We start from the raw sequence: 14,940 nt of genomic DNA, 5'->3' as shown, positions 1-14,940 counted from the left end.
CTTTATATTGTTTTGAGCTCAAGAGAGAAAACTGTAACCCAACTAATATTCATGTGGCTTGTCCACAGACTCAAAAAGCATCTCCAAGGGATGCCTGGGTTGCTTAGTTGGTTAAGCGACTGCCTTCCACTCAGGTCAAGATCCCAGGGTCCTGGGATCAAGTCCCACACTGGGCTCCTTAATGTAACCTCAAGTGGCTCTGGATTTACTACACAAGTCCTGACCATGGCTGTAGGTTCTGGAGATCCAAATTGCAACTCTCACCCATAAAAAGATGCTAAACTTTGTTAATAAACATGTATACAGGAATGGAACATTTTAAAGTAAGGAGAATGTGCTATTTTAAGGGTTGAGATAGAAAAACAACTCAAAGGCCTGTGCCTGGGCCCTCCATCCCTAGCAATGAAGCTTCCTCAGGCAACCAAGGAGAAATTGGGGTGATATGAAAGTTATGCTTTGTTCTGACTATAAGGGCAAAGAAAGTGGAAGAATGAAATCAAAATAAAGGATGAAAAGATGATTAACTGGAGGGAAGGTAAACTTTTTTTTTTTAAGAGAGAGAAAGAGGGAGAGCAGAGGGAGGGGCAGAGGGCAAGGGAGAGAATCCTTCTCAAGTAGACTCCACACTCAGTGTGGAGCACAACTCAGGGCTTGATCCCAGGACCCTGAGGTCATGACCTGAGCCAAAACCAAGAGTTGGATCCTTAACTGACTTAAGCCACCCAGGCTCCCCTGGAGGGTGAACTTTTTTAAAGGAAACTCTCTTGGTCTGTTTGTTATAACAAAATACCATTGTTTGGGTGGTTTATAAAAACATATTTCTGGCTGCTAGGGAGTCCAATATCAAGGCATCAGCAAATTTGGTGTCTGGTGAGAGAGCCCATTTCTTGATTCATAGATTGTCATCTTCTTACTCTGATCTCACCTGGTGGAAGGAAGCTCTCTGGGGCCTCTTTTGTAAGGATGCAAAGCTCATTCAGAAGAATTCCCCCCTCATTACCTTAATCACCTCCCAAAGATCACCACTTCCAAACATCATTTTATTGGCCATTAGGATTTAAAACAATCTATAGTAGAAACAGAATGAGAACTTAGTGGATAGACTAGACATACAGGAAGATCAACATGAGCTCTTGGCAATAAGGATGGATATATACAAAAGGAAAAGGAGGTGTACTGGGGTCTAACTGTTCATAAAAAGGGTATTAGAAAAGGTAAAGAAGTTTTTAACTATTATTTGTTCAGGAGTAGTGACTGAGCCCATTAAAAAACAAAAGAGGTAAGATCACTAATTACAAGAAACCAAATTCATGAATGAACTCAGAGGTTCCTCTGAAAAAAGCAGATGAAGAATCCACAGTAAAAGCATTGAAGAACAATCTTTTGAAGACTGAGGTAGTCCAACCGAGTGGTCTTAAGGGATTTGTATAGATTTAAGAAGGGATGACTAGGAAGAAAACCACATTATACTGAAATCATTGTTATATGGGTTTGATTCAGAGATAGACAATTAATGCAGGTGGCAAGGAGATCTTGCCTATACCCTGAGGACACATTATAGAGAAATTTATGGAACTGGCATTCTAAGGGAAAGCACAACAGAGATGAGAAATGAAAATGGAAAGCCAGACAGAAATTACTGACTCTAGGTCCAGATTGGATGTTGATTTGATGGGAAAATATCTTCCAAGTGGTGAGAGCCTGCTTCTTGGTTCATAGACTGCCATCTTCTCACTCTGATCTCATCTAGTTAAAGTGAGCTCTCTGGGGCCTCTTTTGTTAGCGCACTAAGCTGATTCACAAGAGTTCCACCCTCAATACTTAATGACCTCCCAAAGACGACCACTTCTAAACATGATCATATTGGCCATTAGGATTTAAAACAATCTATAGTAGAAACAGAATAAGCACTTACTGGACAGCCTAGATACATAGGAAGAGCAACATGATAGTCATCCAGCATGTGTAGGAAAAGGTGGTCAAGATTTGTTTAAACAGCATAGATTCTGGTAGACTTAAAAAGTATTGGTTTCATGTTCTTCACTAAGGTAGGCCTATACACATCAAATGCTAGAGGAATATATTAGAAAAACTATTTTGGGGGGCCAGAAGGCAAAGAACAAACAAATAAAGGAAGGCCCCCAATTCTAGCCCTATGTGTATTATAAAAGGAAAGGAATCAATTTAAGAGTAGGTTCAACTTTTAGAAATACAATTGAGTCTCTGCGGAAGTAGCAGGGTAATGGCAGAGGGGAATGAATCGGTATAGGCGTAGACTAGTACATCAGTTATCGATGTCCTAGACACAGATGCTTTTCAAAGCCTGGACTATACAAAAGTTGACAAAACAGTGAATCAAGGAGCCCACTGGAGAAGAACTGATTCACAAAGACCATGAGAAACATAAGCTCTGAAGCATTAACAGTAATTAATTAATTAACAGTTCAGGAATCTGGTAAGAGTGATGCTTCAGCTGAATCAAATATGACAACTAGGCAAAAATCTCTTTCCTAGACAGATTTTACAGTCCTAACCAATTTAATAGCAAGGAGTTATAGAAGCACCTTCTGTAGCCTAGGATCAAAAAGGCCTCCTCATGGCTTGTTGATGAGACTCAAAATTACTTTAGCGTCGTGATGCCAGAAACATGAGCTAAAGGGACAATGCAAAATTAGAGATTATGACTATGTAGAAAGGCAGGAGCATGTCAAATAAAACCTAGTGAGTTTATTTGCACGTTTCTAACTTTGCAAGATTGTACTTGCAAATGCTACTATCTTAGAAAGAAGACTATGCACAAAGCCCCAGCACCCCTTCCATATGAAGATACATAGTGTCAAAATTAACTACTAGATGGGAGATTGACCCTGATTCAGTATAAATTCAGAGACTATGGATTTCAGGTAACTAGCCTAGACTCACTGGCATCATGAAGAGGTTAAACCAAGATATTTTCTTGACCTCATTGCCTTTTGTCATATACTACTGAATCTGTTAGGGTCTTTGTTGACACTAACTCTGGGGTCTGGAAACATCATTTTACTTATGATAACAAGATTCAGTTGTTTTTCTAGATTTGGCAGGTTGGGGGACCAGTGTTGTGATGGTCGTTGGGTGTTCTGTTAAGTCTTGGAGTCTCTAAACACAGGACATCCTAGACACGCAGTCAGTATGCACCCAAAAGGATCCATATCCATTCCACAGAAGACAGCCAGGGTTGGAACTGCCAAAGACACCCCAGCTATACATGGCAGTAAAGACCCTTCTAGCTGAGAGTAGGCAGAAATAAGAAACCAGAAAGGATTAAGTCTGGACTTAATTTCTTTGGATAGTTAACTCACAAGTGCAAGAGAATATGATTTTGCACTTCAATTCTTTTGACCTCTGAAATCTTTGGACTAATTTGCATGGAATTTAATTTTTAACTTCAATTTCCTCCCAGGAAAATCCATAAGAAAAGACAGTTAAGATTACACTTGGGACTTCATCTGTTGGTGACATTTTTATGATTTAAAGATATTTATGTTGTTATTTTCTCTCATTGCCAAACCTTTGATGAACTACGTTAAACAATGTGGTTGGACATATTTTGGGAAGGGAAATAGAATATAGAAAGGATTTTTAGCCTTGAATGCAGGTTTTAGTATTACTGTGTTATTCTGACTCATTTCAGAGCCTCCCAGAATTAAAAAGAAAACACTGCCCACCGAAGGACTATAGTTGGTGTTGGGGGAATGGTCTTTTGAAAGTCGAGGACCAGGATTGCCCAGGTAGACCGTCTCCAGGGGCAGCCACACACTAGCTAATGGTTAAGCTTAATGGAGTAAGAGAAGAAAAATCTGGAGAATGTTGGAGGAGGGGAATCTTCTTTCCTGTGACTTCTTGGTAACCTTCCTGGTCTTTCCTCCTCATCACTCACTCCTCCCAGAACTTGTCAGACTTACTGCCTGCACAAGCAGTGCTGGCCGTGTGCCAGCAGGCTCCTCTCCTGTCTCCCTCCTCCTTACTCTTGGAGGCTGGCCTGCCTGCTGCACACGTGTTCCACCCTGTTCTTCCACGCCATTAGTATTCCAAGAGCTGCACTCTGCCCTGCACAGGGGCTCTGCAGTGACCTACAGAGCCTGCAATTTGGGTAAGAAGCCTGTTAGCTGTGGGTTCACAATTTTAGGATGCATCCCCCTGCAGGTAGCATGAGCCATGAATATTAGCTCTCTTACTGATAAAGGTCATCTTTCGATTGTCATTTGTGTGACTTCTGTATTTGCCTTTCAGTTGGTTCTTAACTTGGGCTGGGAACTTAAGTATCATTTAAACTCTTTACCTCTGTTAGAATTACTGTAAATTTTAGGAGGTAGAATTGACAGGGCTTGCTTATTAATTAGGTGTGGAGTATGAAGGAAAATGACAGATCAAAGATGAGTCCTATGTTTCCAGCTTGTGTGAGTAGGTAAATAGCGGTGCTTTTTCATGATACAGAAGCCCTAATTTTTTTTTAACTTATTTTTATTTGACAGATAGAGATCACAAGTAGGCAGAGAGGCAGGCAGAGAGAGAGGGAGGAGGAAGGAGGCTCCCCGCTGAGCAGAGAGTCCAATGCGGGGCTTGATCCCAGGACCCTGGGATCATGACCTGAGCCGAAGGCAGAGGCTTTAACCTACTGAGCCACCCAGGCGCCCCCAGAAGCCCTAATTCTGAGATTAGAGGTATGTATAAGGTGAGAATGACTAGTGTGTGAGAGGGAGGCTGCACCCATGGTGAGGGAATTAGGGGAGGGTGGGTTGGCACTATATATACAGTGAGAATGACTGAGTAAGGGTGGGATGGGTTGGAGAATGGGAGAGTGAGTAACCCATTGATACAGTTCAGGTAAGAAACAAGGTCTTCAAATGGTGTACTTGGAATAGAAAGGGGAACTAATGTAGGAATGGAACATGGTGACCAGCTGGATATGGATAGAGGGATGAGGGAAATGAGAGACACTCCAAGGTTTTAAGTTTATGAACTTGCCCATCCAAGTTAAATATCTGGTAGTGACAATGTTGATTTGATGGATTCTGTCATTTTAAATATGGTAACTCTTAACTACAGTGAAGGCATGCAGGATGTAGGGAAAGAAAAATAAAAAATAAACTTCTCAGAAGTGTAAATCTCCTATTCAAAGAAAAAAAGAAAAAAGAAGAAACTATCCAAACCTATGGAATCAGCCTCTAAGGGCAATCTTTTAGGTTGAGACTGTCTTCTTTTTAGATGTGATACACTATATCAGGGGTTGGCACACTTTTCTATAAGGAGCCAGATAGTAAGTATTCTAGGTTTTGAGACCATGTGGTTGGTTGGTCACTGCTGTAACTACTCATCCTTGCTGCTGTAGAGCAAGAGCAGTCCTAAACAATAGGTAAATTAATGGGTATGGCTGTGGCCAATCAAACTTTACTTGTAAAACAGGCCGTGGGTTGGATGTGGCTCACAGCTCATAAGTTACAGTTCGCTGACTTCCACAACTTACATAATACCTTACACATGTGTAAGGTTACACATGTGTGGTTACCTGGCCTTCAACTCTTAGAAGAGGGCAAATGGCTGGGTGCCTGGCTGGCTCAGTCAGTTAAATGTCCCACTGTTGATTTTGGCTTAGGTCATAATCTCAGGGTTTTGAGACTGAGACCTGCATCAGGTTCTGGGCTGAGTGCAGAGCCTGCTTAAAATTCTCTATCCCTCTCTATCTGGCCACCCCACCCCCCACCCCGCCCCTGACCACTCTGCTCTTGTGCATGCATTCTCTCAAAAAAAAAAAAGAAAGAAAGAAAGAAAGAAAGAAAGAAAGAAAGAAAGAAAGAAAGAAAAGAATGGAAAAAGAAAAAAGGAAAGAAGAGGGCAATGGCTAGTCCCAAGACTAGTTAATAAAAGAGAGTCATGCAATGTTATATGAGGTTGTAAGAAAAGTAGTATTCTTTTGACTAATAAGGTCCTAAATTATAGTAGCAAGGGGAATATGACTCCCATATATGGATGTGTTGAGAGCCATTGGAAGAGGATTCACAATCTGATGGAAGATGTCTGAATTTTTAAAAGAGAAGGCCAAAGTAGGGTGTGGGGTGGGTGGGAGAAAGAGAAAACAAATCTTGCCAGCCCATGTCCTTCTGACCACATCGCCACCATCAGGATATAAATCTTCCCTCTTCTCTCATCCAACAGCACGAACAAATAGAACAAAGAAAGTTTATGACTCATGCCTATGGCAGGGACTGAAAGGGTTTCCAGGTCATAGGACGAGGACAAAGGCTTGCTAGGGTTGGTGAAGGGCCCCTGCTGAACAAGGAAGATGGGGACCACACAGAGAGAGAAACGAAGTGAAAGCATAGTAGGAGTAGGGGAGAAGGGGATGGGGGATGATGATAGACAAGGTGTCTATGGGAACACTTTCCATTGCTAAGGGAACATCCATGGAGGAACAACCTCAAAGACTGGTCATTGAAGCCTAGGCTAATGGACCATGCTCAGAGATGAATCAGTTTGATACAGGGGGCAATGGTGAACTTCTTTCCCCTAGTAGAGTCGTACAGTTTGGAATCTGTCTGCAGGAATGCTTGAGTTAATAATTACTTGACTGCCCTTCTGTGGTGTACATGTGTGTCTTCACTTGGCCAGAGAAGGGGCATAGATCATTCCCCGGCAACACCAGTCATTGGCAAATATGAGAGACAATGAATTATATAAATGAAAACAAGAGAAGCCAAGAGAATTCTGATGTGCTATTAGTTTTATGATCATAAAACCACAGAACTAGACAGGATTGTGAAAGCGTATCTGACCTGGTCTCCTGCCCTTAAGAAAAGTCAGTCTTTCTTAATGATATGTCTGACAAAAGACCAGGCTTTCCCCCTCAATAAGCCATTCCAGGTTTTTTGTTTTTTTGTTTCTTTTTCATTCTGGCAGCCTAGAAATTCTTTGTATCCAATAGAAATGTCTCCTAGTTGAATCCCATTTTGCCTTATTTGATCTTCTCTGCTATACACAAAACAAAAATCCTTTACCATTTTAAAGATACAGTAAAGGATCATGTATTATGGTGTCTTAACACCAGGAATATTCACACTACATATCAGGATGATTCTGCTAGTGTTGGCTCAATGGCCCAGATCACTTTGTGCAGACAGGGTGGTGCAGATTATAATAGACAACTAAAAAATAACCTTGTCAGTGGCTAGTTCAGGTGAAAGAATTCCTATGCTTTATGAAATAAAGGTCATTTACTACTGCATTGAAAATACTACTGTTGTATAGCCCCAGACAGACATTTGGAAAGGAAAAGGGCTGCAAAAGCAAGCAGACATTGAAGAATCTCTTCACGTGAGAGGAGGATTCACATCTTTACTTGTGCTGGAAGTAATTTCAACAAATCCTATTAGCAATTTTCTAACACTCCTTTCTGCAGACAATCAAGAATTTCACAATAAGTAAATATGGTTTGCCTTTTATTATTGCAGATGGCTTTTTGGGGGGATTATTTTAAGGAAACATGCATCATAAATTATACTTTTTACAGTGAGAGAATTGAAAAGCATAACCTATTTCCTTTTAAAATCATTAAATATTTAGGGTTTCTCATAATGTGTTACATTTTTGTTGTTGTTGCTTTCACGTAAACCCAGATATCTTTACCTGATGCAAAATGACAACAAATCCTGAATTCATTCTTTATTTGATGTAGTTTTATTAGATAAAATGTTCTCTAATTGTACAAAGCTTTTATATTTATATATTTATTTGATTATTAAACACATCCCATTTTAGATACCATTTATAGTATTTATCAGGCTAGGCTAGGTTATGCTGCGGTAGTAAATTAACTCTCAAATCTCAGTGACCTAACACAACAGAGGTTTCTTTCTTGCTCACATCACATGTCATATTTGGATCAAGGGTGAGGTCTCTTCCGCACAGTCTTTTTAAATTTTAAAGATCTTTTGTTTGATCACAATGCTCTTTTGAAGTTCAGAGTGATCTTCTCATTATTTGTGTCACCCCTCATTCATCTTTTCTTAGGTGAATTCCAATTTTGTTAGCCTTTTCTATCTGTTAGCATTCTTACATGTAGACAAAAGAATCAACCCTATGTCATTTAAATGAGAGGGATTTTTAAGGGAAATTAGAAAGTCCAGGTAACCACTGGAAAGGCTAGAGGAACAGGTTCTAACCTATGTTACCACCAATCCCAGAACCTAACTCTCTTTGTTGCAATTGGGAAGCTACTGTTCCCACTTTTGTCCCCAGAACAATGACATCAAAGCCTCCTGTGCTGGCAGAATGGATATCTGGACCCTGTCTGTTCTTCAGGTAGTTTCTAATAGATGCAACTGAGAGCTAGAAACTAAGTTCCAGAAATTCACCCTAGACTCAGAGGCTAGGGAGATTAAGAAATGTTTAATTTTAGAATTTACTTTGGGAAGACAGAATTCACAATGTGGGAAACTATCAAAATGTGGGGTGGTTTTTCAAAAGATTTGAGGCTGCCACAAATAACAGATGATTACTATACTTTCTTTTATAGAACTCATTTTCTTTGTACTTGTAAATTTCTTTTTCTGTTACAGGAGCAATATAACTAGGGATAAGAAAGAAGCACTCATATTGCTGCCACCCTAACACAGCTACGGTTATTATTTTGGTATATTTTCTTTCTGTCCCTTTTCTTTGGAGAATTCTCTTCTATAAAACTATGTAACAGTGAATACCGATTTCCTAGTGAAATATTAAAACAGACATTTTTCCTCATGTTGCCATTATCTTTAAGGGCATGAATTTTAGAAGCTGTGCAATACTGCAACAGTTGGAATGGCTTTTTTATGTAAATTTACTATGTAAATATAATATTGTGGTACCAAGTCAATAAGTATAACTTTTCTAATTACAGTTGTATGCTTATTTATGTTGTGATTACATCAACATCTTGATGGTTATCTTATTTTCCAGTTTTCATCAGGTTATCTTATTTTTGAGTTTTCATCAAGATGTGTGACCTCACAGAGATATAGTCCAAGACTCAATGTAGCCAGGAAAAGAAATGTGACATTTTCAGGCAACTGTTTCACTTAAGTACAAAAACATAATGTTCACTCTTTAGAATCTTTAGAACAAGGGGCTTTTAGTATGTATCATCCACGCTGGCAGTCAGTCTTCCTTTATGAGATGCCAGATAATTTTGAAAAATTCCAGATAACTGTTCCATTATTCATTTGCTTATGTCATCATAAACTTAATATAATTTGTAACCATTATATACAGCAAAATCCAATTTTGTTGAACTATACTCCCCAAAAGAAAAAGTCACACACACTATAGCCTTAAGAAAAATCCATTAATTCATTTGAAATATATGTAGTGTGCTGCACTCACTATTCCAAAAAATTCTGCTAACCACTGTATGAACACAATGATACCGTATGATTTCTGCCAAAGGAACATGTAAAGTCTCTGATCAGAAACTTTTTTTCCCAAAAAGCAGCAGTATGTTATATTGCTTTTTAAGTTTTAAGTAAGGCACTAAAAGAACATTGGATTGATAGAATTTTCACAATTCTAGCACTGTGTGACTTTGGACAAGTTACCCAAACTCTCTGGGCCTCAGTTTTCTCATTTGTGAAGAAACATTGTTAGACTAGTGAGAGCTCAGGTTTTTCATCTCTGACATTCTGAAAATGATGAAGTATTAGCATTCTTCAGGCTGTCAGTGGGTTCTCTACCACAAAAGAATATTAAACATATTTGTATTTATTATATGTATGTATATTTACACATAGACACACACACACACATATAAAAAGATCCTGCTTTAGAAAACGTACAAAATGGGTATCCCATGTAAGATTCATGAAGTACTAACAGACCTTTAGAATCTATCATGAAAAGAACAATTGTCCCTGAAGAGTTGATAATGCTTGTAGTCATAGAAGTCTTAATCTATTTCAATTCTGTGAAAATACCAATTAAGGGCTGGGCAAGATTCTCTCAGATGGAATCATTTAGGCTCATGTAGTTAGAGTATGCAGTTAAAAGAGAACAGTCAACATTTTTAAGTGACTATTGGGCAGCCAGACTCTGAATAAGGTGCTTTTCAAATGTAATCTCATTTAATCCTCACAGCAGTCCAAAGAGGGAGTTATTATTCAGTGTTTCACAAGCAAGAAGAGTGAGACCCAGGAGGCTAAGTAATTTGTGCAAAATGGCAGAGCCATTTTCTCACCCCAGTCTGTCCCAACTCCAAAATCCATGCTGCTACCGTCCCAACCTACTTTGTAGAGCTCTCTTACTGGACTTAATTAATAATACTGATATTCCTCTTATGAAATTATCTGAACTAATTTCTCATATCCTGATGTGGTCAAAAAGAGCAAAGTCACTTAAAGAATAGATGTGATTTTCCGAATAAAGTTTAAAATATAACATTACCTAAAATTTAGTCATACACACACACACACACATATATGCACTGGCATTAGAAGGCATCAGTAATTAGGGCATAAATAATTCCCTTTATATTCTGGTTTTCCTATGTATCTTTCTGAAATGAGGTAAAGAAGAACTTTCTCTCCTGAATCCCTGGCTGCTCAAAGTTGGAGTGAGGTTTTTTCTGAGTCTCAATCATTCCCAAGTGAACCCCAAAGTAGTTTCCTGTTTTCTCTAAGCTTCTTTTGAAGGATCCTTATTTGTAATCGTTATTATTAACATGCAATTAGTACATCAGGCCTGCAAAGTCTTTTACAATGATTATTGAATACATTTTTCTAGTCTAGGAGACCAACATTTTACAGAAAAGCAAAATAGGATGTAGATGTTCATTTCCTTGGCCTGAGTGACAGAGTGACTTTCTGCAAACACAGCCAAAGGAAAGCTGAAGCAGTCTTGGATTTTTAGGACAGAATCTCTGCTCCTTGAATGATAACATTTGACAGTTGCACTGATCCTATGATTGCAGAAAACCCACTTCACTTTGCAAACAAATCAGTGACAGAAGTGCCTTCAACAAACAAACAAACACCATCAACTCCCCCCAAAAATCCAACAAACCTAGAGTTCCAATTTATTACTCAGAATTCATTCACCTTATTTTCTGGTTATTCTTCAAGTGCTTGCCCTTGAGTTAATTGATAAAAAGCTGCTGTAGCTCTTCATTCTTATCTTTAATTTGTGTACTGATTTCAAAATGAGAGATGCAAGGCTATTTGATGTACAACATACTTCCCTGCCACCGTTTTGGTTTGCTCTTTTAAATTCTGTATTAACATAAGACTTGATTCAAATAAATCTGAGAGAGAAGTTGCAGCTCTCCCCAGAAGCAGAAGTCCTCCTGTATTTGACTTTGAGCCAGATCCACCTCAACATAGGTCCCTGTTTTTAAATCAATATTTTAAAATTCACTTTACTCCTCACTTTTGGCAAGAGGAGCTTTCGTCTTTTAACCTTTATGATGACTAAGCTGAATGTGTCTTTGATTTGGATGAAAAATTATACAGCTAAAAGAAGGTAGCAAATCTTTGCTGTATGGCTAATAAATAAGACCATGGCATTTTATATTTGATTTCATGATGTTTTGGATTTGTAGTTAATAAACAGACTCCAGCATATTATAAATGAAATGCGAACTTTATTTAAAATGTTATGTTAGGTCATATGATAATTTGACAATAATTTTTATAGCTACAAAGGAAATGAAACATCAGCAGAATTTATTTAAGAAGCTGTGTCATCCTGTACATTTAGGATCAGAAAAATAAAACTGTGGTAACAGAAGCACTACTATGTTTTATAGGTAAAATCTAAGCAATACTCTTCAGTATGATTTTTTGGTAATTTTACAGATGAGATAATCGCTAATTTCTCTGAAGTATAATTTAGAAAATTCAGAAGACAGATAATTTCATTACTTCACAAATATTGGCAGTCCTCCTCGCAATTGATTTTTCTCTGAACTATCCTTTAAGGATGTTTTCTTAAAGTTAATTATGATAATATTTTACAACTAGTTTTATTTAATCTTTTGAATTAAATTTCCTCTTTAAAAATATTTATGTAAGGTCAGATTTCTTGGGAAATCTGGAATAAGTGGGAATAAATTTATGAACCCAAGAAACAACACATATATCTAAAGTGTACATAAACACAATTTAAGCCTTTCTGTTTGATGGCTCTAGTGTGATGGACTTTATCGAATTAGGAAAAAATTGAATTAGTAAAATGTTTCTGTCACCAGATCAGTTAATTGACTCATTTCCGGGCAGATGAAGTGAGACTGTCCATACACAGTAGTCATTGGACTGGGGATCTGGAATGACTGGGTCCAAACCTGGCTCTCTTGGAGAGGCACTAATGTCTATGTGTAGGATCCTCACCAATATACTGTCAAAATGGTATCTGTAGATATAGGTGGATGGTGAAGGGTCAAGGAACTACAAAATGCTTTGAAGGCTGCAACCTGAATGTTATTAGATCATAACATACAGAGTAGACAGATATTAAAAAACTGCTCACTCATTACTGTCATGTTTGAATGGATTTCCTAGGATTGAGAAATTTACTTAGCTAAATATAGAGCCCAGTTGCTGGTGTTGGAGGAAAACTGCTATGCTAGAGCAATAGTATGTCAGTCTCTAATATAGCCAGGATATAGAATTATATATTCTACTTGACTTTCCTTATTCTGGTGTCTTTCAAACTGGTCCTCTGGAGATTTCATAATTTTAACTTTGAATTATGTATTTTAATATTACTTTTGGTCCCATCCAATCTTAACAGGCAGGGAAATATTTGCTTGAATCCAATCACAGAAACATAAATGGTTCCACTACAGACTGGTCTAGCCAAGACTTTCTTACGACCAATGCTCTGATTATTTTGTCACTGACTGCTAGGAGCTCCAGTTTTGGGGCTGATTTGGTCATGTGAATTTGACTGTCTTCCCAACAGATGACAGTCCTGGGAATGACCTTCCCTCTCTAAACCACCCTTTACAGAAATACCTTAATTAGTAGCACTTCTGAGAATCTCCAGTGTTAAACAAAGTTTCAAAATCCTGAATATTAGCATAATACACATAAGCTACATGATTACTAAAGTCTCTTCTAGTCCAAGTTCTACAATTTAAAGGGGAAAAAAAGCTCTTCCAGCAGTTTCTCCCAGTGGATGGCACCCAGGGTTGACCTGCAGCTGTGTGGCAACTTCCTCATTGTTCTGGAGATGTGGGTGTTTGGGAGAGACCTGGAACACAGAGGTGTTAACGAGGCAGCCCACAAAGAGAGATTACAAGAGAGGCCAGGCACTAGAAGCTGTTTGATTTAAGGTAGTAGAAAGTGACAGGGCTTTGGCTAGGGTGAGGCAGTGAGGCACTTGGGATGCAAAATTTCAAAAGGTACCTACTCTCAAGGGCAGCCAAAGATTGAGTGCCTCCTTGAATTTGGTATCCCAGCAGTCTAGCCCTGGGAAAAGGTCTTAATGAGGTCTGTGCCAGGGAGAAAAATCAGCCACAAACCTGGGAATCTCGAAGCTAGGAGTGTAAGTTCAAGAAGCCAATCAAATCAAAGGAAGAGCTAGACAGAGAAATTCTCTGTGTTCTGTTGTGAACTATCTCTGACTTCAGGCTACCAAACTCCAGCAGTTTCAGAGCCCTAATGTTGCCTGCTAATCCCCTGCTCTCCCAGGAGCGCCCACAAAAAGCAAAGAACAATTCTAGGAGTCAATAGAAATAGATGTGAAAAGGGGAAAAAAAAAAAGAGCCAGGTCAAAATGAATTACATACACAAAGCCTTGGCCATGGCATTCCTCCTAGGCCAATACTCCCTCTGCTGGGCTAGACATGGGTCTTGACAGACGCCTCCTGCCAGGTGGCTTTAAAGGGGTTGGTTGTACTTAGAGGGACCCTTTTACCCTCTTGGTAGTTACTGTTCTCTCTGCAGAGTCTAGGGTAGCTGGACATACCTAGGGTAACTAAGACCAGTTTTATTTCACAAAACTGAACTTAAAAGTTACAACTGAACTTAAATTTCTCTTTCAAGTTTCCATTCTGTTCAATAGCAGAAATAGAGTTCAGTAGATTACAGATAAGCTTATTTCCAGTCTATCATTTCTGGTAAACTCCATGAATTCAGAATTTCCCCTTTTCTTTCTCTGTTCCCAGAGTGGCATCTACGTTCTAGGGACATGGGGTGAAGTGTTGGGTTCTTGGCCACTGATGCCCTCCAGCCTGGCATTCATAGCTATGTTTATGACATGCCTATTATCTTCGATTCTGGAAACCTGTAACTCCCTGACTGTGATGATGCTCTCAGAGCCATGTCTTCACCCCTCTTAGGGATTGGGAAATGGTTGGACGTTCTCCTGTGCCATTCTGTGAACTCCAGGGACTGTGGAAGACTTGGGGACTGTGTTAGACACATTGGTTGCCACTTCTGCCCTTTCCTGTTTACCTGGCTGCATCTAAGCAGTGAACACAGGTCCCTCTGCTCTCAGATTCCCAAAATTGACCTGGAAATTCTACCAATCATCATGACCCTTCTCATTTCCTCTTGGGACTTAGCCATATCTTGGAGACATTCTCTCTTGCTCTCTTATTTGACCGCTCTATTCAGCTTAGGTCTAACACTACATTGTCCAACATAGTAGCCACTAGTCACATATGTTGAGCTCTTCAAATGTGGCTAGTCCAAAATGAGATGTACTGAAGGTAAAAATGCACACCAATTTCAAAGATTATGAAACAAAGATCATAAAATATCTCCTTATAGTTTACACATTGAAATGATCATATTTTAGATATGCTGAATTAAATGAAAGAAAGTGTTATAATTAATTTTACTTCTTTCTGTTTACTTTTTGAAAAAATGTGGCTACTAGAAAAATTTTAATTATATTTGTTTTAGACAGCTCATCTAACAAGTTTAAGGAAGT

The 14,940-nt window shown here is 38.8% G+C and overlaps 1 protein-coding gene across 12 annotated transcripts in view; it reads left to right on the top strand.

Moving 5' to 3' along the window:
- LOC116590577 (wiskott-Aldrich syndrome protein homolog) overlaps positions 1-14,940 on the top strand; it is a 112,129-nt gene that overhangs the window by 47,973 nt on the left and 49,216 nt on the right. For 9 of the 12 annotated variants that reach the window (XR_004285688.1, XR_004285687.1, XM_032342579.1 and 6 more), the window contains one exon: positions 3,674-4,553. The exons of the other annotated variants lie outside the window; for them this stretch is intronic. The gene's annotated coding sequence lies outside the window, so the exon portion shown is untranslated. Of the gene's footprint in view, positions 1-3,673; positions 4,554-14,940 lie in introns of those variants that run through there. 12 annotated transcript variants of the gene reach the window in all.

This window comes from Mustela erminea, chromosome 1 (assembly GCF_009829155.1).
Source record: "Mustela erminea isolate mMusErm1 chromosome 1, mMusErm1.Pri, whole genome shotgun sequence".
Classification (NCBI taxonomy): Eukaryota; Metazoa; Chordata; class Mammalia; order Carnivora; family Mustelidae; genus Mustela; species Mustela erminea.
The sequence above is the reverse complement of the archived record's forward strand: the minus strand, read 5'-3'. Positions and strand labels throughout refer to the sequence as shown.